At 51.1% G+C, this 25,456-nt stretch overlaps 1 pseudogene; it reads right to left on the bottom strand.

The window, feature by feature from the left end:
* Positions 1 to 1,942: 1,942 nt before the first annotated feature.
* LOC106594589 (metallophosphoesterase MPPED2-like) overlaps positions 1,943 to 25,456 on the bottom strand; it is a 182,792-nt pseudogene continuing 159,278 nt past the window's right edge.

Below are 25,456 nucleotides of genomic sequence, written 5' to 3'. Positions count from 1 at the left end.
CACGTTGTGTTAGCTAATCCAAGTTTATCATTTTAAAAGGCTAATTGACATTAGAAAACCCTTTTGCAATTATGTTAGCACAGCTTAAAACTGTTGTTCTGATTAAAGAAGCAATAAAACTGGCCTTCTTCAGACTAGTTGAGTATCTGGAGCATCAGCATTTGTGGGTTCAATTACAGGCTCAAAATGGCCAGAAACAAAGACTTTCTGACACAGGGGAACCCAAGAGCAGACTCAGATGAGGAAACAGGGAAGAATGAACGAAAATATTTATTGTTACACATGGAGATCTGGAGTGCAGATCCGGGGAAGCTCGGATGAGTTGCAGAAAAAACAGATGTGGAGACTGAGGTTGGAGTTGGCTGAGTAGAACAGGGTAAACAAGTTCTGAGGGGAATCCAAGGTAGTGTTGGTGAATAAAATCCAGAGCAAGGTAGTTGGGTGGTGAGATGTGGAACGGGAGATAGGAGCCAGAGACAGAGCAGTAAACTGCAATGCGAGGATAAACGGTGGCAGGCAGGGATACAGGCACAGCAGAGTAACAGGATCTTGAATAATCATAAATGGCTAGAATCATGAACTGACTGAGCAGAGATTACGATCTGGCAGAGTAGAAGTGGCAGGACTGAGTATTTGTAGAGGTCTTGATTATGGAACGAGTTGCAGCTGGTAGGGATCTGCTCTGACTCCAGCACACCTGTCTCCATCCACACAATCACACAGAGAGGGAGAGGGAGAGAGAGAGTGTACAGGGGGAGTAACTGCAGGTCAAGAAGACACCGGATGAACACCAGAGGGCGTAGCTAGAGCAGATGTGACACTTCTGAAACTCGTCAGTCTATTCTTATACTGAGAAATGAAGGCTATTCCATGCGAGAAATTGCCAAGAAACTGAAAATCTCATACAATGCTGTGTACTACTCCCTTCACAGAACAGCTCAAACTGGCTCTAACCAAATTAGAAAGAGTAGTGGGAGGCCCTGGTGCACAACTGAGCAAGAGGACAAGTACATTAGTGTGTCTAGTTTGAGAAATTCCTTCACCTGATCAGGGTATTGATGTATAACTCCCCATCCCTTCACCTGATCAGGCTATTGATGTATAACCTGGCACTCCTCAACACACCAACTGATCCAAACAGGATTAGAAGATCAAGTTCTAGCAGATATACTCTACACCCAAATAAACCACAACCATTAGCCCTATGAAACCCTGCATATCTTTATGTAACGGTGCATAACACTATAAAGACGGACTGCTTGGTTTCATGTGAGAAATAGGATTAGGGCATGACTCGCCCACACAAAGCCCTGAGCGGCTTGGCTGAACCATGGTGGATGTCCTTAAGAGCAGGCATGGTAAACATAAAGACAACACCCCCACAGGACTGTCACAGGACGTCTGACAGTAAGCACAAGCGTCATATAATATACTGCAGCTTCTGTTGGCAACTAAACTGGGGGTTGTGAGAATGATGGTATTTCCTGCGACAATTCTGGGTTTCATTGATAATGTTTTTATATTGTAAATGTATATTTTTCTGTACATCCAAAGGGGCTGGATATTTATATAGCCTATGTTAGCCTTGTCTAAAAGCACCCTAGGAGGGGCATAGATTCACCCAAGTAAACCTCTATCATTTCAAACATCAGATTCCAGTGTCTCCAGTGAGAGAATACATAACCATTTCATAATTAACTTTCAGATACAAAATAGCCACAATGACGGATAAACACTGAGCATCCTTCATTTAAATCCACAAATCACTTCAAAAGGCAGGAGAATTTACAATAGAGCGGATGTGCAGTAATTACCTCAAACCAATTTAAAGCTATTCATACTAGCATGATCAAACATTGCAAATTTTTTATGATTGCAAATTAAGGGTAATAACAGTCGTGACGGGGTACTGTATGATTGATCAACAACAAGACAATGCTTCTTAAGTAAAAATCTTGCAATTTTATTTGCATATAAAAGCAGCTAAATATATCACAATGAACTGAAAGAAAGAGAGAGAGCAGACCTACAAGGAGGAAACTAACAGCCAGAGAAACAGAAGAGAGAAATAGCTAGAGAAACAAAACAGAGTGGAAAGGAGCATTTACAGTTGCAAAGTTGAGACTGCTTTTGGCAACATTTTTTTGTGCTAGCAAGATTGCATTTACACACAGTGCAAAATGAGAAGGAAAGCTATAAAAACACAAATACTATCAGATTTACAATGGAGAGGACAACTTAACCTTTTTTAGGCAGGTGTTGTAAAAGAAAACCAACCATCGCCTGTCGGATAGTGAATTGAGTCTTAACTCAAAACATTTCCTCTCTCATCCATGAACTTCTACCTTAGGGGCCTCCAACTGCGGTCCTGGGCAGGCTTTTGTTCCAGCCCAGCACTAACAAACCTCCATCAAATAAACAACTACATTACATAGTTTAATGTGTGTTCCTGCTGGACTGGAACAAAAGCCTCCACCCCCAGAAACACTCAAAGACTGGAGGAGTTGGAGCCCCCTGCTCGTCCCTAACAGTGGGAGTAAGACGTGAACATTAATAAAAAAACCTTTCAAGAACATTTGAAACAAGCTAAATCAAATACAGGCGAAGACACAAGAAAGAAAATCCCACCAGGATGTTTTCAACCAACAACTTTTAGTACAGATCTTTTACAACATGAATACAGAATATATATATATATATATATATATATATATATATATATATATATATACATACTTGCTCTTCTCCAGATGTATCAGAATTGCAGACGGTAGATGTTAGAGTATCTCAAGCGTATAATTTGATAGATTTCTTTCCCTGCTCTGTGTGGTGTAGTTTAACTGGGTTGATAGACACAAGTTAATAATAAATAAGGTCTTTCTCTGAGCTTGCAGAGAGTGGGGCTCTAGCTGAGAACATTAAAGCTAGTTTAAGGCATCGTCCCTGTCAGCCAATCAGAAAGCAGAATTGTCCAGGAAACAAAATGAAACCAAACACAAAATACAATAACGTACAAAATCAACAATGGCATCCAATACCGACGTTTCCAGCAAACACAAACCCCAAAAACGAAGGAAATTGTACAAATTCACAAAGCATCATTTATCTTACAGATCCGACTGCTTTTTCTTCCATAGTAAGATTGTATAACCACTCAGCACTCTATAACCTGCCCCCCCTCCCACCCCCCCTCTAACCCTACACCCCCCCCACACTCTTTCACTTTACAGCTTACAAAATAACAATATTTGAGAGAAACACTTAATATAATTATTTTGACATGATTTGTTAGAAAAAAAAAGGTTATTCTGGCCAACCCCCCTTTCACAGGTCATTCTCAGGAGCTGGAGGGGTTGGGCAGGTCGAACACGATTGGGGGTTGGTGGGCTGAAAGCTGACCGTGCACGTGGAGGAGTTGATGAACGTGGTGCAGCCGTCAGTCATGATGCCATACCCTGTGGAGGGAGAACGCATCTCAGCAGAACTGCATGACTATGTAAATCAGCACACGCTACGGGGAAGTCCAATGCATCATCAACATTGGCCATGAAGTGAGAAACCGTATTGTCTAATGGACTAATCAAAACCCCACAGCGTGCGCTCCTTTCTGAGAGACTTCTTTAATTGTCTCGCCTCTGAACTGTCTATTCATTTCTACACCTTTAATTAAAAACATAAAGGATGGAATGAGGGATGGAGGGTGGGAGGGAGGGAGGGACTGAGGGAGGGAGGTAGGGAGGGACTGAGGGATGGAGGGAGGAAGGGAGGGACAGAGGTAGGGAGGGAGGGAGGGACTGAGGGATGGATGTAGGGAGGGATGGAGGGACTGAAGGAGGGAGGTAGGGACTGAGGGATGGAGGTAGGGAGGGAGGGACTGAGGGATGGAGGTAGGGAGGGAGGGACTGAGGGAGGGAGGTAGGGAGGGAGGGATGGAGGGACTGAGGATCTGAGGGAGGTTGGGAGGGACTGAGGGAGGTAGGGAGGGAGAGACTGAGGGAGGTAGGGAGGGAGAGACTGAGGGATGGAGATAGGGAGGGAGGGACTGAGGGAGATAGGGAGGGAGAGACTCTGGGATGGAGATAGGGAGGGAGGGACTGAGGGATGGGGGGACTGAGGGAGGGAGGTAGGGAGGGACGGAGGGACCGAGGGATGGAGGTAGGGAGGGACTGAGGGAAGGAGGGAGGGAGGTAGGGAGGGACGGACTGAGGGATGGAGGTAGGGAGGGACTGAGGGAGGGACTGAGGGAGGGAGGTAGGGACTGAGGGATGGAGGTAGGGAGGGATGGACGGAGGGAGGGACTGAGGGAGGGAGGGAGGGACTGAAGGAGGGAGGTAGGGAGGGATGGACGGAGGGAGGGACTGAGGGAGGGAGGGATGGAGGGACTGAAGGAGGGAGGTAGGGGAGGGACAGAGGGAGGGACTGAGGGAGGGGCTGAGGGACTGAGGGATGGAGGGAGGGAGGGACTGAGGGATGGAGGGAGGGACTGAGGGATGGAGGGAGGGACTGAGGGAGGTAGGGACTGAGGGAGGGAGGGACTGAGGGATGGAGGTAGGTAGGGAGGGAGGGACTGAGGGATGGAGGGAGGGACTGAGGGAGGGAGGTACGGAGGGAGGGACTGAGGGAGGGAGGGACTGAGGGATGGAGGTAGGGAGGGAGGGACTGAGGGATGGAGGTAGGGGAGGGACTGAGGGAGGGACTGAGGGAGGGAGGTAGGGACTGAGGGATGGAGGTAGGGAGGGATGGACGGAGGGAGGGACTGAGGGAGGGAGGGAGGGACTGAAGGAGGGAGGTAGGGAGGGATGGACGGAGGGAGGGACTGAGGGAGGGAGGGATGGAGGGACTGAAGGAGGGAGGTAGGGAGGGATGGACGGAGGGAGGGACTGAGGGAGGGAGGGATGGAGGGACTGAAGGAGGGAGGTAGGGAGGGATGGACGGAGGGAGGGACTGAGGGAGGGAGGGATGGAGGGACTGAAGGAGGGAGGTAGGGAGGGACAGAGGGAGGGACTGAGGGAGGGGGCTGAGGGACTGAGGGATGGAGGGAGGGAGGGACTGAGGGATGGAGGGAGGGACTGAGGGATGGAGGGAGGGACTGAGGGAGGGAGGGACTGAGGGAGGGAGGGACTGAGGGATGGAGGTGAGGTAGGGACTGAGGGATGGAGGGAGGGACTGAGGGATGGAGGGAGGGACTGAGGGAGGGAGGTACGGAGGGAGGGACTGAGGGAGGGAGGGACTGAGGGATGGAGGTAGGGAGGGAGGGACTGAGGGATGGAGGTAGGGAGGGACTGAGGGAGGGAGGTAGGGACTGAGGGATGGAGGTAGGGAGGGATGGACGGAGGGAGGGACTGAGGGAGGGAGGGAGGGACTGAAGGAGGGAGGTAGGGAGGGATGGACGGAGGGAGGGACTGAGGGAGGGAGGGATGGAGGGACTGAAGGAGGGAGGTAGGGAGGGACAGAGGGAGGGACTGAGGGAGGGGCTGAGGGACTGAGGGATGGAGGGAGGGAGGGACTGAGGGATGGAGGGAGGGACTGAGGGATGGAGGGAGGGACTGAGGGAGGTAGGGACTGAGGGAGGGAGGGACTGAGGGATGGAGGTAGGTAGGGAGGGAGGGACTGAGGGATGGAGGGAGGGACTGAGGGAGGGACTGAGGGAGGGAGGTACGGAGGGAGGGACTGAGGGAGGGAGGGACTGAGGGATGGAGGTAGGGAGGGAGGGACTGAGGGATGGAGGTAGGGAGGGAGGGACTGAGGGATGGAGGTAGGGAGGGAGAGATCAGTGAAGCATGTCTTTAGCCCAGAGGCAGATTAGGGGTATGGGGTATCACGTTCCCCATTCATGTCTACCCCTATCCAGTCCCCAACACCACCACCACCACCATCCCTGTCTACCCCTACCCAGTCCCCACCACCACCACCACCACCATCCCTGTCTACCCCTACCCAGTCCCCAACATCACCACCACCATCCCTGTCTACCCCTACCCAGTCCCCAACACCTCCATCCCTGTCTACCCCTACCCAGTCCCCAACACCACCACCTCCATCCCTGTCTACCCCTACCCAGTCCCCAACACCACCACCTCCATCCCTGTCTACCCCTACCCAGTCCCCAACACCACCACCTCCATCCCTGTCTACCCCTACCCAGTCCCCAACACCACCACCACCATCCCTGTCTACCCCTACCCAGTCCCCAACACCACCACCTCCATCCCTGTCTACCCCTACCCAGTCCCCAACACCTCCATCCCTGTCTACCCCTACCCAGTCCCCAACACCTCCATCCCTGTCTACCCCTACCCAGTCCCCAACACCTCCATCCCTGTCTACCCCTAGCCAGTCCCCAACACCTCCATCCCTGTCTACCCCTACCCAGTCCCCAACACCACCACCTCCATCCCTGTCTACCCCTACCCAGTCCCCAACACCTCCATCCCTGTCTACCCCTACCCAGTCCCCTGCCTATCCCATAATGTCTCCAACACCACCTCCCCCATCCCTGTCTAAGCAGGAGAATGTACTGAACAGAAACCCATAACAACCCATCTCTCTTTCTCTGTAATCCATTCCTACTCCAAGGGCTTCTTCTACCCTGGGTCGTGGTGGGGGGTGTGTGTCTATGGCAGGCATCCTGACTGACCTTCATGTATTCCTCCGAAGGCGTGTAGTTTGGGCCGGACCCTCCTCTGGACCGTGTTGAGCAGCTCCACACAGCCCACCCTCTGAAGCTCCTTAGGAACCCAGTCTCTGAACCCTGAGGAACATGCAAGAAAGACAACAAACCTAGATAAGACAGCAACAATAACCTAGCACAATAGTTACTTGGTAAAGCTATGCACCTTTTCTATTTTCCGTAGGTAAAGTCTTATCCCCAGCCTCTACACCTCTCTCCCTTTCTCCATACTCCGGCCCCAGCCTTAGCTCCGGTCCCAGCCTTAGCTCCGGCCCCAGCCTTAGCTCCGGTCCCAGCCTTAGCTCCGGCCCCAGTCTTAGCTCCGGCCCCAGCCTTAGCTCCGGCCCCAGCCTTAGCTCCGGCCCCAGCCACTCAGACGTTTCCAGCGTCTGTCACACTGGTGTGAAATCGAGTTTCCATGCAATCAAACAGCACCCGTAGCAGTAGTAGTAGCAGGAGAGGAAGGAAATCCGTCAATAATGCCAGACACAGAATAGAAAGACACAGAGGAACAAGAACAACTGAAGCTCAACAACTGAAGCTCAACAACTGAAGCTCAACAACTAAGGAAAACAACTGAAGCTCAACAACTGAAGCTCAACAACTGAAGCTCAACAACTAAGGAAAACAACTGAAGCTCAACAACTAAGGAAAACAACTGAAGCTCAACAACTAAGGAAAACAACTGAAGCTCAACAACTAAGGAAAACAACTGAAGCTCAACAACTAAGGAAAACAACTGAAGCTCAACAACTAAGGAAAACAACTGAAGCTCAACAACTAAGGAAAACAACTGAAGCTCAACAACTGAAGCTCAACAACTAAGGAAAACAACTGAAGCTCAACAACTAAGGAAAACAACTGAAGCTCAACAACTAAGGAAAACAACTGAAGCTCAACAACTAAGGAAAACAATTTCATGTTCTACTGCGGGAGTAAACAAAGTTCCACTGTCAAATATAGAACCAGACTGGTTGGGAACATTAGAATTCTGCAGGGGAGGAGGGCTGAGATGATTATGCAAAGCTGATGCAGTGTACACACACACACACACACACACACACACACACACACACACACACACGCAACCTAACCTGCTCCGTAATATATTCGGATTGATTTAAATAATGAGGGCGGCCCCATTAGGCATAGTGATGACGGGTTGTGAATGTGATTGGTTAATTGGACTCACCGAGGGGAGGGCAGTGGGTCATGAGGATGTCAATGCCCTCTGGGACTTGGTTCCATTTATCCAGCAGAGACTGGCCCCTAGGCAGGTTGAACCCCCAGCCGTTAAACCACGGGCTCCTACAGGGACACAGACACAACAACGGCTGTCAGTTAGTTAACACAGAGAGACAGTGAAATAAGCTGTGTCAGTTAACACAGAGAGACAGTGAAATAAGCTGTGTCAGTTAACACAGAGAGACAGTGAAATAAGCCGTGTCAGTTAACACAGAGAGACAGTGAAATAAGCCGTATTCCGGCCAGGTGTCTGACTAGAGTTATCTTGCTACAATAGCCACATCTATTTGACCCTCTACACCAAAACAAGAAGACAATGTGTAAGACATTTCAAACACACACACACACACACACACACACACACACACACACACACACACACACACACACACACACACACACACACACACACACACACACACACACACACACACACACAATGAATTACACAATTTCCAAACACTAGGCACCAACTGACTGTATGATCTCCCCAACCCCCTCCCAGACTGAAGCAGTGTGACTGACATGAGATGGCCCTCCTCAGGCAGAGTGGATCTAACCCTCCTAGACTGAAGCAGTGTGACTGACATGAGATGGGCCTCCTCAGGCAGAGTGGATCTAACCCTCCTAGACTGAAGCAGTGCGACTGACATGAGATGGCCCTCCTCAGGCAGAGTGGATCTGACCCTCCCAGACTGAAGCAGTGTGACTGACATGAGATGGCCCTCCTCAGGCAGAGTGGAGCTAACCCTCCCAGACTGAAGCAGTGTGACTGACATGAGATGGCCCTCCTCAGGCAGAGTGGATCTGACCCTCCCAGACTGAAGCAGTGTGACTGACATGAGACGGCCCTCCTCAGGCAGAGTGGATCTAACCCTCCTAGACTGAAGCAGTGTGACTGACATGAGATGGCCCTCCTCAGGCAGAGTGGATCTGACCCTCCCAGACTGAAGCAGTGTGACTGACATGAGATGGCCCTCCTCAGGCAGAGTGGATCTAACCCTCCTAGACTGAAGCAGTGCGACTGACATGAGATGGCCCTCCTCAGGCAGAGTGGATCTAACCCTCCTAGACTGAAGCAGTGTGACTGACATGAGATGGGCCTCCTCAGGCAGAGTGGAGCTAACCCTCCCAGACTGAAGCAGTGTGACTGACATGAGATGGCCCTCCTCAGGCAGAGTGGATCTGACCCTCCCAGACTGAAGCAGTGTGACTGACATGAGATGGCCCTCCTCAGGCAGAGTGGATCTGACCCTCCCAGACTGAAGCAGTGTGACTGTCATGAGATGGGCCTCCTCAGGCAGAGTGGATCTGACCCTCCCAGACTGAAGCAGTGTGACTGACATGAGATGGCCCTCCTCAGGCAGAGTGGAGCTAACCCTCCCAGACTGAAGCAGTGTGACTGTCATGAGATGGCCCTCCTCAGGCAGAGTGGATCTGACCCTCCTAGACTGAAGCAGTGTGACTGACATGAGATGGCCCTCCTCAGGCAGAGTGGAGCTAACCCTCCCAGACTGAAGCAGTGTGACTGACATGAGATGGCCCTCCTCAGGCAGAGTGGATCTAACCCTCCTAGACTGAAGCAGTGTGACTGACATGAGATGGCCCTCCTCAGGCAGAGTGGATCTAACCCTCCCAGACTGAAGCAGTGTGACTGACATGAGATGGGCCTCCTCAGGCAGAGTGGAGCTAACCCTCCCAGACTGAAGCAGTGTGACTGACATGAGATGGCCCTCCTCAGGCAGAGTGGATCTGACCCTCCCAGACTGAAGCAGTGTGACTGACATGAGATGGCCCTCCTCAGGCAGAGTGGATCTGACCCTCCTAGACTGAAGCAGTGTGACTGTCATGAGATGGCCCTCCTCAGGCAGAGTGGAGCTAATAGTGACAGGCACTGTCTCAGCCTACCCATACACAGACAAAGGACCCCGGCCTCGTTTGACAATGAGTGAGGCATGGAGGGACACGGGGGTACAAACAGATGAAGAAATGAGGGTAACAGTGGGGAGGTAAGAGATGGGAGAGGTGATGGCTGAGAAGAGAGGAAGAGAGGGGAGAGAATGGAGCAGAGGCTGGTTGATGAATCGATCGTCCATCTAGCAGTAATGGCAGCTGAAAAGTGAGGAAATGACCATACATCATCACACATAGGATCTCAGTGGGTTCATATGAATTCCTCGCTGCACAGACCAAACTATTCTACTAAAAGTCTGTAGTGCAGCAGGATCACAGCTATGTATTACACATTGATCTTGGAAATGGCTTTCCAAAACACAGGTAGACTATACTTCAGAAAGTGCCACACAACCAAGACTTTAGTCATCTGGTTTTCACCGTTCTTGTTAGAGCAGGGTGCTAGCTTAGCGAACAGAGAGAGAGGTGGTAGCTGTGGGTGCTGTTTTGACTCAGTTAGCAGCGTTGTGTATCGTATTTCACCAGGGGGAAATCAAAGACCTACAAACATCAATAGGCTTCATTACAGTGAGGGATGGCCGCCCCAGCCACCGACCAATGACTATCGAGCGCCGTCGAGGTTTGACACAAATGAAACAGCTCCTTAGAACCTGGCACTCGTTAGTTTTTTCGGTCACTCATTTTCTCGCTCTGTCGCTCTTTCCCTTGCTTTCTCGCTCGGTGGCGAGCTGAAAAATGAGGGTAAAAATGTAATGTGAGAAGCGGGCAGGTAGGAGTGACGGCTGCAGCCTTAACTGATTAATTAGAACTAATCATACAAATCTGAGCTAATGGAAATCTAATGGAAGACTCACCACTTCCCTGTTAGAAATACTGCCCTGAGAGAGAGAGAGAGAGAGAGAGAGAGAGAGAAAGAGCGACAGAGAGGGAGAGCGAGAGAGAGGGAGAGAGAGAGAGAGAGGGAGAGACAGACAGAGAGAAAGAGCGATAGAGAGGAGAGAGAGAGAGAGAGACAGACAGAGAGAAAGAGCGATAGAGAGGGAGAGAGAGAGAGAGAGAGAGAGACAGACAGAGAGAAAGAGCGATAGAGAGGGAGAGAGAGAGAGAGACAGACAGAGAGAAAGAGCGATAGAGGGAGAGAGAGAGGGAGAGAGAGAGACAGACAGAGAGAAAGAGCGATAGAGAGGGAGAGAGCGAGAGAGAGAGGGAGAGAGACAGACAGAGAGAAAGAGCGATAGAGAGGGAGAGAGAGAGAGAGCAGACAGAGAGAAAGAGCGATAGAGAGGGAGAGAGAGAGAGACAGACAGAGAGAAAGAGCGATAGAGAGGGAGAGAGAGAGAGAGAGAGGGAGAGAGACAGACAGAGAGAAAGAGCGATAGAGAGGGAGAGAGAGAGAGAGACAGACAGAGAGAAAGAGCGATAGAGAGGGAGAGAGAGAGAGAGAGAGAGAGAGACAGACAGAGAGAAAGAGCGATAGAGAGGGAGAGAGAGAGAGAGAGAGGGAGAGAGACAGACAGAGAGAAAGAGCGATAGAGGGAGAGAGAGAGAGGGAGAGAGAGGGAGAGAGACAGACAGAGAGAATGGAAATCTAATGGAAGACTCACCACTTCCCTGTTAGAAATACTGCCCTGAGAGAGAGAGAGAGAGAGAGAGAGAGAGAGAGAGAGAGAGAGAGAGAGAGAGAGAGAGAGAGAGAGAGAGAGAGAGAGAGAGAGAGAGAGGGAGAGACAGACAGAGAGAAAGAGCGATAGAGAGGGAGAGAGAGAGAGACAGACAGAGAGAAAGAGCGATAGAGAGGGAGAGAGAGTGGGAGAGAGACAGACAGAGAGAAAGAGCGATAGAGAGGGAGAGAGAGAGAGAGAGACAGACAGAGAGAAAGAGCGATAGAGGGAGAGAGAGAGGGAGAGAGAGAGACAGACAGAGAGAAAGAGCGATAGAGAGGGAGAGAGAGAGAGAGAGAGAGAGACAGACAGAGAGAAAGAGCGATAGAGAGGGAGAGAGAGAGACAGACAGAGAGAAAGAGCGATAGAGGGAGAGAGAGAGAGGGAGAGAGAGGGAGAGAGACAGACAGAGAGAGAAAGAGCGATAGAGAGGGAGAGAGAGAGACAGAGATCCTTGAAAGCATGGAATCACATTGTAGCAGGGTTTGGGACTCTGCTACAGAGAGAAATGCAACCAGACAATTTCTCTGTGCCTGTAATGAGTAATAGCACATATGCATACGTATTCTTGTTCTTGTAACAAAATAAATAGCGTCGGACAATGTTTTCATCCGTGTTTCACATACATTTCCACACAAACACATTACTCTGAGAGAAGAAACTCAAACCTTGACTTGAGGTGCGCAGTATTGAATCCAACCACACACACACACACACACACACACACACACAGAATGAAAGGAGTTTGGAGCTAGAGCGGGCAGCGCTACAGTGGCCTCATTGTGGGCCGTCGGGGTATGAAATATACCTTCCATGCTAGCAAATTTGTTAACCTCCATAAAGATTAATGACATCCCGGTCACATAACATAAAGGAGAGATTGTTTCCTGTGCACTCTGTGACACACACATTTTATTATACTGTACTGCAGTGTGTGTGTGTGCGCGCACGTGCGCATGCGTGTGTGAGAGAGCGAGAGAGAGAGAGAGAGAAAGAAAATAGTGTGTGTATGAATCAGCACCACAGTCTGCATGTGTTCTAGAACAGTGTATGTATCAGAGCCACAGTCTGCATGTGTTCTAGAACAGTGTATGTATCAGAGCTACAGTCTGCATGTGTTCTAGAACAGTGTATGTATCAGAGCTACAGTCTGCGTGTGTTCTAGAACAGTGTATGTATCAGAGCCACAGTCTGCATGTGTTCTAGAACAGTGTATGTATCAGAGCTACAGTCTGCGTGTGTTCTAGAACAGTGTATGTATCAGAGCTACAGTCTGCATGTGTTCTAGAACAGTGTATGTATCAGAGCTACAGTCTGCATGTGTTCTAGAACAGTGTATGTATCAGCACCACAGTCTGCATGTGTTCTAGAACAGTGTATGTATCAGAGCTACAGTCTCCATGTGTAACTGAGCTAGTGGTCAGTGTGTTTCTTCATAGTTCTGCATGTATGTGTGTTCTTCATGTCCCCTGCGATCAGACTAGATTTTGGGCCGAGTCTTGCCTTGTCGCTCGCCATCTGGAGAAAGTCACCGTGGTAACAGAGGAGAGCATCTGGAGGCAGGCACCAGAGGGACCAGATCAGAAGTATAGAAACAGACCTCCAACAAAGAGGAGAGGAGAAACCTTAAACAGTCCAAAAACATTCACATTTCTCTTCCAAAAACACAAGGACATACAGAACGAGAAGTGGTAGAGGCTCACAGAGCCAGGACTGTGGTAGAGGGTCACAGAGCCAGGACTGTGGTAGAGGCTCACAGAGCCAGGACTGTGGTAGAGGCTCACAGAGCCAGGACTGTGGTAGAGGCTCACAGAGCCAGGAGTGTGGTAGAGGATCACAGAGCCAGGACTGTGGTAGAGGCTAACAGAGCCAGGACTGTGGTAGAGGATCACAGAGCCAGGACTGTGGTAGAGCGACTCACAGAGCCAGGACTGTGGTAGAGGCTCACAGAGCATGGACTGTGGTAGAGGCTCACAGAGCCAGGACTGTGGTAGAGGCTCACAGAGCCAGGACTGTGGTAGAGGCTCACAGAGCCAGGACTGTGGTAGAGGATCACAGAGCCAGGACTGTGGTATGAGCCAGGACTGTGGTAGAGGATCACAGAGCCAGGACTGTGGTAGAGGATCACAGAGCCAGGACTGTGGTAGAGGGTCACAGAGCCAGGACTGCGGTAGAGGATCACAGAGCCAGGACTGTGGTAGAGGATCACAGAGCCAGGACTGTGGTAGAGCGGCTCACAGAGCCAGGACTGTGGTAGAGGATCACAGAGCCAGGACTGCGGTAGAGGATCACAGAGCCAGGACTGTGGTAGAGGCTCACAGATCCAGGACTGTGGTAGAGCGGCTCACAGAGCCAGGACTGTGGTAGAGGATCACAGAGCCAGGACTGTGGTATGAGCCAGGACTGTGGTAGAGGGTCACAGAGCCAGGACTGTGGTAGAGGCTCACAGAGCCAGGACTGTGGTAGAGGATCACAGAGCCAGGACTGTGGTAGAGGCTCACAGAGCCAGGACTGTGGTAGAGGGTCACAGAGCCAGGACTGTGGTAGAGGCTCACAGAGCCAGGACTGTGGTAGAGGCTCACAGAGCCAGGACTGTGGTAGAGGCTCACAGAGCCAGGAGTGTGGTAGAGGATCACAGAGCCAGGACTGTGGTAGAGGCTAACAGAGCCAGGACTGTGGTAGAGGATCACAGAGCCAGGACTGTGGTAGAGCGACTCACAGAGCCAGGACTGTGGTAGAGGCTCACAGAGCATGGACTGTGGTAGAGGCTCACAGAGCCAGGACTGTGGTAGAGGCTCACAGAGCCAGGACTGTGGTAGAGGCTCACAGAGCCAGGACTGTGGTAGAGGATCACAGAGCCAGGACTGTGGTATGAGCCAGGACTGTGGTAGAGGATCACAGAGCCAGGACTGTGGTAGAGGATCACAGAGCCAGGACTGTGGTAGAGGGTCACAGAGCCAGGACTGCGGTAGAGGATCACAGAGCCAGGACTGTGGTAGAGGGTCACAGAGCCAGGACTGTGGTAGAGCGGCTCACAGAGCCAGGACTGTGGTAGAGGATCACAGAGCCAGGACTGCGGTAGAGGATCACAGAGCCAGGACTGTGGTAGAGGCTCACAGATCCAGGACTGTGGTAGAGCGGCTCACAGAGCCAGGACTGTGGTAGAGGATCACAGAGCCAGGACTGTGGTATGAGCCAGGACTGTGGTAGAGGCTCACAGAGCCAGGACTGTGGTAGAGGCTCACAGAGCCAGGACTGTGGTAGAGGATCACAGAGCCAGGACTGTGGTAGAGGCTAACAGAGCCAGGACAGTGGTAGAGGCTCACAGAGCCAGGACTGTGGTAGAGGCTCACAGAGCCAGGACTGTGGTAGAGGCTCACAGAGCCAGGACTGTGGTAGAGGATCACAGAGCCAGGACTGAGGTATGAGCCAGGACTGTGGTAGAGGATCACAGAGCCAGGACTGTGGTAGAGGATCACAGCGCCAGGACTGTGGTAGAGGGTCACAGAGCCAGGACTGCGGTAGAGGATCACAGAGCCAGGACTGTGGTAGAGGATCACAGAGCCAGGACTGTGGTAGAGCGGCTCACAGAGCCAGGACTGTGGTAGAGGATCACAGAGCCAGGACTGCGGTAGAGGATCACAGAGCCAGGACTGTGGTAGAGGCTCACAGAGCCAGGACTGTGGTAGAGACTCACAGAGCCAGGACTGTGGTAGAGGCTCACAGATCCAGGACTGTGGTAGAGCGGCTCACAGAGCCAGGAGTGTGGTAGAGGATCACAGAGCCAGGACTGTGGTATGAGCCAGGACTGTGGTAGAGGGTCACAGAGCCAGGACTGTGGTAGAGGATCACAGAGCCAGGACTGTGGTAGAGGGTCACAGAGCCAGGACTGTGGTAGAGGATCACAGAGCCAGGACTGTGGTAGAGCGGCTCACAGAGCCAGGACTGTGGTAGAGCGGCTCACAGAGCCAGGACTGTGGTAGAGCGGCTCACAGAGCCAGGACTGTGGTAGAGGATCACAGAGCCAGGACTGTGGTAGAGGATCACAGAGCCAGGACTGTGGTAGAGGATCACAGAGCCAGGACTGTGGTAGAGGCTCACAGAGCCAGGAGTGTGGTAGAGGCTCACAGATCCAGGACTGTGGTAGAGCGGCTCACATAGCCAGGACTGTGGTAGAGGCTCACAGAGCCAGGACTGTGGTAGAGGCTCACAGAGCCAGGACTGTGGTAGAGGATCACAGAGCCAGGACTGTGGTAGAGGCTCACAGAGCCAGGACTGGGGTAGAGGGTCACAGAGCCAGGACTGTGTTATGAGCCAGGACTGTGGTAGAGGATCACACAGCCAGGACTATGGTATGAGCCTGGACTGTGGTAGAGGTTCACAGAGCCAGGACTGTGGTAGAGGATCACAGAGCCAGGACTGTGGTAGAGGGTCGCAGAGCCAGGACTGTGGTAGAGGATCACAGAGCCAGGACTGCGGTAGAGGATCACAGAGCCAGGACTGTGGTAGAGGATCACAGAGCCAGGACTGTGGTAGAGGATCACAGTGCCAAGACTGTGGTAGAGGCTCACAGAGCCAGGGCTGTGGTAGAGGCTCACAGAGCCAGGGCTGTGGTAGAGGCTCACAGAGCCAGGACTGTGGTAGAGGCTCACTGAGCCAGGACTGTGGTAGAGGGTCACAGAGCCAGGACTGTGGTAGAGGGTCACAGAGCCAGGACTGTGGTAGAGCGGCTCACAGAGCCAGGACTGTGGTAGAGCGGCTGACAGAGCCAGGACTGTGGTAGAGGCTCACAGAGCCAGGACTGTGGTAGAGGGTCACAGAGCCAGGACTGTGGTAGAGAATCACAGAGCCAGGACTGTGGTAGAGGATCACAGAGCCAGGACTGTGGTAGAGGGTCACAGAGCCAGGACTGTGGTAGAGGGTCACAGAGCCAGGACTGTGGTAGAGGCTCACAGAGCCAGGACTGTGGTAGAGGCTCACAGAGCCAGGACTGTGGTAGAGGCTCACAGAGCCAGGACTGTGGTAGAGGCTCACAGAGCCAGGACTGTGAAGAGGCTCACAGAGCCAGGACTGTGGTAGAGGCTCACAGAGCCAGGACTGTGGTAGAGGCTCACAGAGCTAGGACTGTGGTAGAGGCTCACAGAGCCAGGATTGTGGTAGAGGATCACAGAGCCAGGACTGTGGTATGAGCCAGGACTGTGGTAGAGGCTAACAGAGCCAGGACTGTGGTATGAGCCAGGACTGTGTCAGAGGGTCACAGAGCCAGGACTGTGGCAGATGATCACAGAGCCAGGACTGTGGTAGAGGATCACAGAGCCAGGACTGTGGTAGAGGATCACAGAGCCAGGACTGTGGTAGAGCGGCTCACAGAGCCAGGACTGTGGTAGAGCGGCTCACAGAGCCAGGACTGTGGTAGAGGTTCAAAGAGCCAGGACTGTGGTAGAGGATCACAGAGCCAGGACTGTGGTAGAGGCTCACAGAGCCAGGACTGTGGCAGAGGCTCACAGAGCCAGGACTGTGGTAGAGCGGCTCACAGAGCCAGGACTGTGGTAGAGCGGCTCACAGAGCCAGGACTGTGGTTGAGCGGCTCACAGAGCCAGGACTGTGGTAGAGCGGCTCACAGAGCCAGGACTGTGGTAGAGCGGCTCACAGAGCCAGGACTGTGGTAGAGGATCACAGAGCCAGGACTGTGGTAGAGGCTGTATGTGATGTGTCAGCTCCAGCTGAACCCAGACAGGCCTATCTATACCTGTATGTGATGTGTCAGCTCCAGCTGAACCCAGACAGGCCTATCTATCCCTGTATGTGATGTGTCAGCTCCAGATGAACCCAGACAGGCCTATCTATACCTGTATGTGATGTGTCAGCTCCAGCTGAACCAAGACAGGCCTATCTATACCTGTATGTGATGTGTCAGCCCCAGCTGAACCCAGACAGGCCTATCTATACTTGTATGTGATGTGTCAGCTCCAGCTGAACCCAGACAGGCCTATCTATACCTGTATGTGATGTGTCAGCTCCAGCTGAACCCAGACAGGCCTATCTATACCTGTATGTGATGTGTCAGCTCCAGATGAACCCAGACAGGCCTATCTATACCTGTATGTGATGTGTCAGCTCCAGATGAACCCAGACAGGCCTATCTATACCTGTATGTGATGTGTCAGCTCCAGATGAACCCAGACAGGCCTATCTATACCTGTATGTGATGTGTCAGCTCCAGCTGAACCCAGACAGGCCTATCTATACCTGTATGTGATGTGTGAGCTCCAGCTGAACCCAGACAGACCTATCTATACCTGTATGTGATGTGTCAGCTCCAGCTGAACCCAGACAGGCCTATCTATACCTGTATGTGATGTGTCAGCTCCAGCTGAACCCAGACAGGCCTATCTATACCTGTATGTGATGTGTCAGCTCCAGATGAACCCAGACAGGCCTATCTATACTTGTATGTGAAGTGTCAGCTCCAGCTGAACCCAGACAGGCCTATCTATACCTGTATGTGATGTGTCAGCTCCAGCTGAACCCAGACAGGCCTATCTATACCTGTATGTGATGTGTCAGCTCCAGCTGAACCCAGACAGGCCTATCTATACCTGTATGTGATGTGTCAGCTCCAGATGAACCCAGACAGGCCTATCTATACCTGTATGTGATGTGTCAGCTCCAGCTGAACCCAGACAGGCCTATCTATACCTGTATGTGATGTGTCAGCTCCAGCTGAACCCAGACAGGCCTATCTATACCTGTATGTGATGTGTCAGCTCCAGCTGAACCCAGACAGGCCTATCTATACCTGTATGTGATGTGTCAGCTCCAGATGAACCCAGACAGGCCTATCTATACCTGTATGTGATGTGTCAGCTCCAGCTGAACCCAGACAGGCCTATCTATACCTGTATGTGATGTGTCAGCTCCAGCTGAACCCAGACAGGCCTATCTATACCTGTATGTGATGTGTCAGCTCCAGCTGAACCCAGACAGGCCTATCTATACCTGTATGTGATGTGTCAGCTCCAGCTGAACCCAGACAGGCCTATCTATACCTGTATGTGATGTGTGTGCTCCAGCTGAACCCAGACAGGCCTATCTATACCTGTATGTGATGTGTCAGCTCCAGCTGAACCCAGACAGGCCTATCTATACCTGTATGTGATGTGTGTGCTCCAGCTGAACCCAGACAGGCCTATCTATACCTGTATGTGATGTGTCAGCTCCAGCTGAACCCAGACAGGCCTATCTATACCTGTATGTGATGTGTGTGCTCCAGCTGAACCCAGACAGGCCTATCTATACCTGTATGTGATGTGTCAGCTCCAGCTGAACCCAGACAGGCCTATCTATACCGGTATGTGATGTGTGTGCTCCAGCTGAACCCAGACAGGCCTATCTATACCTGTATGTGATGTGTCAGCTCCAGCTGAACCCAGACAGGCCTATCTATACCTGTATGTGATGTGTCAGCTCCAGCTGAACCCAGACAGGCCTATCTATACCTGTATGTGATGTGTCAGCTCCAGATGAACCCAGACAGGCCTATCTATACCTGTATGTGTCTGGTCTATATAGTCTTTACATTCCACTATAACCCTGTCTCTTTGATGAGAGGTGTATCATGTGGGCATGCTCTAAACAGGGAGGTCATGTGCTCTTCCAAAAACACAAGGACTTACAGGTAGAAGGGTAGGTGCTCTTAGCGTCTCCTCAGACAAAGCCTTTGGCTGACTGTAAACCAAACAGCTACTTGGAATGGGTCTTCACAAAATGATGTGGACAATACCACATTATGACTGGTAGTAGTTCTCCCTGTTGACCCCTACAGATCTGCTTCTATTCTATGTTCTGTACATTCCTCTATGTGTAAGACTGTCTCTTTGATGAGCCCTGCATCGTTTAGCCTTTTCCCAAAACAGGACGGGCACCAGGAAGGAGCTACGACAAAATCACATTACAAAGACTAAAGACTAAAGCTTGTTACCATAGCAACCTAACGATCCTGTGTCGAATCAACCGGTGAAAGGGTTTCAAGTTGCGGCAGCCAGTCAGACTGAACCCATTTAGCCTCGGATGCCCAACGTCAATATTCAATTAGGCCCACGGACATCATTAGATCTGCGTCAAGTCTCCCCGGACCTGACACTGCTGTTAACCTGTCTCCCTCCTCCTCTCCCTCTATCCCTCCACCTCTAACTCTACAGCTATTCTTCTTATTATGTATCTTAACCAGTTTCCCTCCTCCCCTCCTCCTCCTCTATCCTCCTTAACTACTGATATTGTGGTTCATCTTAGCCTCTCCCTTCTCCCCCACCTCCCCCGTAACCATGCCTCTCATGGTTCTTAACCTGTCTCCATCCATCCCTCTCCTCCTCCCTCTCCCTTCTCTGGACACTACTCTGTCCTGCTTCAGTTAGTCTGGAGGTGGTTTAAGTCAACAGAGCTCTAGACAGAGGTAAGGTAGCCAGGGGGATAGAGACAGTACTGTCTAAAGTCAACAGAGCTCTAGACAGAGGTAAGGTAGCCAGGGGGTTAGAGACAGTACTGTCTAAAGTCAACAGAGCTCTAGACAGAGGTAAGGTAGCCAGGGGGTTAGAGACAGTACTGTCTAAAGTCAACAGAGCTCTAGACAGAGGTAAGGTAGCCAGGGGGATAGAGACAGTACTGTCTAAAGTCAACAGAGCTCTAGACAGAGGTAAGGTAGCCAGGTGGTTAGAGACAGTACTGTCTAAAGTCAACAGAGCTATAGACAGAGGTAAGGTAGCCAGGTGGTTAGAGACAGTACTGTCTAAAGTCAACAGAGCTCTAGACAGAGGTAAGGTAGCCAGGGGGTTAGAGACAGTACTGTCTAAAGTCAACAGAGCTCTAGACAGAGGTAAGGTAGCCAGGGGTTAGAGACAGTACTGTCTAAAGTCAACAGAGCTCTAGACAGAGGTAAGGTAGCCAGGGGGATAGAGACAGTACTGTCTAAAGTCAACAGAGCTCTAGACAGAGGTAAGGTAGCCAGGGGGTTAGAGACAGTACTGTCTAAAGTCAACAGAGCTCTAGACAGAGGTAAGGTAGCCAGGGGTTAGAGACAGTACTGTCTAAAGTCAACAGAGCTCTAGACAGAGGTAAGGTAGCCAGGGGGTTAGAGACAGTACTGTCTAAAGTCAACAGAGCTCTAGACAGAGGTAAGGTAGCCAGGGGGATAGAGACAGTACTGTCTAAAGTCAACAGAGCTCTAGACAGAGGTAAGGTAGCCAGGGGTTAGAGACAGTACTGTCTAAAGTCAACAGAGCTCTAGACAGAGGTAAGGTAGCCAGGGGGTTAGAGACAGTACTGTCTAAAGTCAACAGAGCTCTAGACAGAGGTAAGGTAGCCAGGGGGATAGAGACAGTACTGTCTAAAGTCAACAGAGCTCTAGACAGAGGTAAGGTAGCCAGGGGGTTAGAGACAGTACTGTCTAAAGTCAACAGAGCTCTAGACAGAGGTAAGGTAGCCAGGGGGTTAGAGACAGTACTGTCTAAAGTCAACAGAGCTCTAGACAGAGGTAAGGTAGCCAGGGGGATAGAGACAGTACTGTCTAAAGTCAACAGAGCTCTAGACAGAGGTAAGGTAGCCAGGGGGATAGAGACAGTACTGTCTAAAGTCAACAGAGCTCTAGACAGAGGTAAGGTAGCCAGGGGGATAGAGACAGTACTGTCTAAAGTCAACAGAGCTCTAGACAGAGGTAAGGTAGCCAGGGGGATAGAGACAGTACTGTCTAAAGTCAACAGAGCTCTAGACAGAGGTAAAGTAGCCAGGTGGTTAGAGACAGTACTGTCTAAAGTCAACAGAGCTCTAGACAGAGGTAAGGTAGCCAGGGGGATAGAGACAGTACTGTCTAAAGTCAACAGAGCTCTAGACAGAGGTAAGGTAGCCAGGTGGTTAGAGACAGTACTGTCTAAAGTCAACAGAGCTCTAGACAGAGGTAAGGTAGCCAGGGGGATAGAGACAGTACTGTCTAAAGTCAACAGAGCTCTAGACAGAGGTAAGGTAGCCAGGGGTTAGAGACAGTACTGTCTAAAGTCAACAGAGCTCTAGACAGAGGTAAGGTAGCCAGGGGGATAGAGACAGTACTGTCTAAAGTCAACAGAGCTCTAGACAGAGGTAAGGTAGCCAGGGGGTTAGAGACAGTACTGTCTAAAGTCAACAGAGCTCTAGACAGAGGTAAGGTAGCCAGGGGGTTAGAGACAGTACTGTCTAAAGTCAACAGAGCTCTAGACAGAGGTAAGGTAGCCAGGTGGTTAGAGACAGTACTGTCTAAAGTCAACAGAGCTCTAGACAGAGGTAAGGTAGCCAGGGGGATAGAGACAGTACTGTCTAAAGTCAACAGAGCTCTAGACAGAGGTAAGGTAGCCAGGTGGTTAGAGACAGTACTGTCTAAAGTCAACAGAGCTCTAGACAGAGGTAAGGTAGCCAGGTGGTTAGAGACAGTACTGTCTAAAGTCAACAGAGCTCTAGACAGAGGTAAGGTAGCCAGGGGGTTAGAGACAGTACTGTCTAAAGTCAACAGAGCTCTAGACAGAGGTAAGGTAGCCAGGGGGTTAGAGACAGTACTGTCTAAAGTCAACAGAGCTCTAGACAGAGGTAAGGTAGCCAGGGGGATAGAGACAGTACTGTCTAAAGTCAACAGAGCTCTAGACAGAGGTAAGGTAGCCAGGGGGTTAGAGACAGTACTGTCTAAAGTCAACAGAGCTCTAGACAGAGGTAAGGTAGCCAGGGGTTAGAGACAGTACTGTCTAAAGTCAACAGAGCTCTAGACAGAGGTAAGGTAGCCAGGTGGTTAGAGACAGTACTGTCTAAAGTCAACAGAGCTCTAGACAGAGGTAAGGTAGCCAGGGGGATAGAGACAGTACTGTCTAAAGTCAACAGAGCTCTAGACAGAGGTAAGGTAGCCAGGGGGTTAGAGACAGTACTGTCTAAAGTCAACAGAGCTCTAGACAGAGGTAAGGTAGCCAGGGGGATAGAGACAGTACTGTCTAAAGTCAACAGAGCTATAGACAGAGGTAAGGTAGCCAGGGGTTAGAGACAGTACTGTCTAAAGTCAACAGAGCTCTAGACAGAGGTAAGGTAGCCAGGGGGATAGAGACAGTACTGTCTAAAGTCAACAGAGCTCTAGACAGAGGTAAGGTAGCCAGGGGTTAGAGACAGTACTGTCTAAAGTCAACAGAGCTCTAGACAGAGGTAAGGTAGCCAGGGGTTAGAGACAGTACTGTCTAAAGTCAACAGAGCTCTAGACAGAGGTAAGGTAGCCAGGGGGTTAGAGACAGTACTGTCTAAAGTCAACAGAGCTCTAGACAGAGGTAAGGTAGCCAGGGGATAGAGACAGTACTGTCTAAAGTCAACAGAGCTCTAGACAGAGGTAAGGTAGCCAGGTGGTTAGAGACAGTACTGTCTAAAGTCAACAGAGCTCTAGACAGAGGTAAGGTAGCCAGGGGTTAGAGACAGTACTGTCTAAAGTCAACAGAGCTCTAGACAGAGGTAAGGTAGCCAGGTGGTTAGAGACAGTACTGTCTAAAGTCAACAGAGCTCTAGACAGAGGTAAGGTAGCCAGGGGGTTAGAGACAGTACTGTCTAAAGTCAACAGAGCTCTAGACAGAGGTAAGGTAGCCAGGGGATAGAGACAGTACTGTCTAAAGTCAACATAGCTCTAGACAGAGGTAAGGTAGCCAGGGGGATAGAGACAGTACTGTCTAAAGTCAACAGAGCTCTAGACAGAGGTAAGGTAGCCAGGGGTTAGAGACAGTACTGTCTAAAGTCAACAGAGCTCTAGACAGAGGTAAGGTAGCCAGGGGGATAGAGACAGTACTGTCTAAAGTCAACAGAGCTCTAGACAGAGGTAAGGTAGCCAGGGGGTTAGAGACAGTACTGTCTAAAGTCAACAGAGCTCTAGACAGAGGTAAGGTAGCCAGGGGGATAGAGACAGTACTGTCTAAAGTCAACAGAGCTCTAGACAGAGGTAAGGTAGCCAGGGGGTTAGAGACAGTACTGTCTAAAGTCAACAGAGCTCTAGACAGAGGTAAGGTAGCCAGGGGGTTAGAGACAGTACTGTCTAAAGTCAACAGAGCTCTAGACAGAGGTAAGGTAGCCAGGTGGTTAGAGACAGTACTGTCTAAAGTCAACAGAGCTCTAGACAGAGGTAAGGTAGCCAGGGGTTAGAGACAGTACTGTCTAAAGTCAACAGAGCTCTAGACAGAGGTAAGGTAGCCAGGGGGATAGAGACAGTACTGTCTAAAGTCAACAGAGCTCTAGACAGAGGTAAGGTAGCCAGGGGGATAGAGACAGTACTGATCATCTCCACCCCCCCATACAGCATCACAACACTAACCACTAGACACTGTCCATCCTGAGCCTTGGTCCTGTCCATCCACCTCTACAGGTCTCCACTTTACCACCTGGTCCTGTCCATCCACCTCTACAGGTCTCCACTTTACCACCTGGTCCTGTCCATCCACCTCTACCCTCTAAAGGTCTCCACTTTACCACCTGGTCCTGTCCATCCACCTCTACCCTCTAAAGGTCTCCACTTTACCACCTGGTCCTGTTCCTGTCCATCCACCTCTACCCTCTAAAGGTCTCCACTTTACCACCTGGTCCTGTCCATCCACCTCTACAGGTCTCCACTTTACCACCTGGTCCTGTCCATCCACCTCTACCCTCTAAAGGTCTCCACTTTACCACCTGGTCCTGTCCATCCACCTCTACCCTCTAAAGGTCGACACTTTACCACCTGGTCCTGTCCATCCACCTCTACAGGTCTCCACTTTACCACCTGGTCCTGTCCATCCACCTCTACCCTCTAAAGGTCTCCACTTTACCACCTGGTCCTGTCCATCCACCTCTACAGGTCTCCACTTTACCACCTGGTCCTGTCCATCCACCTCTACCCTCTAAAGGTCTCCACTTTACCACCTGGTCCTGTCCATCCACCTCTACCCTCTAAAGGTCTCCACTTTACCACCTGGTCCTGTTCCTGTCCATCCACCTCTACCCTCTAAAGGTCTCCACTTTACCACCTGGTCCTGTTCCTGTCCATCCACCTCTACCCTCTAAAGGTCTCCACTTTACCACCTGGTCCTGTTCCTGGTCCTGTTCCTGGCTTGTCTCGGACCGGTCCCTCCACCTCTACAGGTCTCCACTTTACCACCTGGTCCTTTTCCTGGCTTGTCTCGGACCGGTCCCTCCACCTCTACAGGTCTCCACTTTACCCATTGGTGCTGTCCCTGGTCCTGTCCCTGGCCTGTCTCGGACCGGTCCCTCCACCTCTACAGGTCTCCACTTTACCCCCTGGTCCTGTCCCTGGTCCTGTCCCTGGTCTGTCTCGGACCGGTCCCTCTACCTCTACAGGTCCCCAGGAAACAGAGATGATAACCTAGGTACACTACATATACAACAGTAGGTAGACACCCCTTTAAGTTAGTGGATTCGGTTATATCAGCCACACCCGTTGCTGACAGGTGTACACAATCGACCATGCAATCTCCATAGACAAACATTGGCAGTAGAATGGCCCGTACTGAAGAGCTCAGTGACTTTCAACGTGGCACCACCATATTTCCAACAAGTCCAACAAGTCAGTCAAATTTCTGCCCTGCTAGAGCTGCCCCGGTCAGCTGTAAGTGCTGTTATTGTGAAGTGGAAACATCTAGGAGCAGCAACGGCTCAGACGCAAAGTGGTAGGCCACACAAGCTCACAGAACGGGACCGCCGAGTGGGCTCTGCCTTCGCTGAACTGGGAGTACGAAGGCTGAGTACCATTTCTGATGCAGCTGCCTGCTACCTCGATCATCCAAAGGAAACATGCCTCAGAAGGTAGAGCTAACACCTCTCTGGCTCTCCCTAACTTCCTAACACACACACACACACACACACACACACACACACACACACACACACACACACACACACACACACACACACAAACACACGGAGACACACAAACACA

Source organism: Salmo salar, chromosome ssa11 (genome assembly GCF_905237065.1).
Source record: "Salmo salar chromosome ssa11, Ssal_v3.1, whole genome shotgun sequence".
Lineage (NCBI taxonomy): Eukaryota > Metazoa > Chordata > Actinopteri > Salmoniformes > Salmonidae > Salmo > Salmo salar.
The sequence above is the reverse complement of the archived record's forward strand: the minus strand, read 5'-3'. Positions and strand labels throughout refer to the sequence as shown.